The sequence below is a fragment of the Penaeus monodon genome, chromosome 23, assembly GCF_015228065.2.
Source record: "Penaeus monodon isolate SGIC_2016 chromosome 23, NSTDA_Pmon_1, whole genome shotgun sequence".
Taxonomy (NCBI): domain Eukaryota; kingdom Metazoa; phylum Arthropoda; class Malacostraca; order Decapoda; family Penaeidae; genus Penaeus; species Penaeus monodon.
Window position 1 is genome coordinate 28,722,538 of NC_051408.1, and position 235 is coordinate 28,722,772.

A 235-nucleotide genomic window follows, 5' to 3' on the forward strand; every position below is an offset into this window, starting at 1 on the left:
GTAAAACACTAAACCTCCTTCCCAGATTAAATGAACTTCGTCGAAAAGCTGCGCGTCCTCGGAAACTACAATCACAGATTCCGAATTCCCAGGAGATTAGGGGCGGTATAAGCGAACCGTAAAGACTCCAGAAATTTATTAAAGGATATTCGCCTTTTCTGAGAGAGGAGCCACGTTTATTGAGATTAAAGACTGATTTTCAGTTCAAGACCGTGTCGGTACGTCGTATATTTCG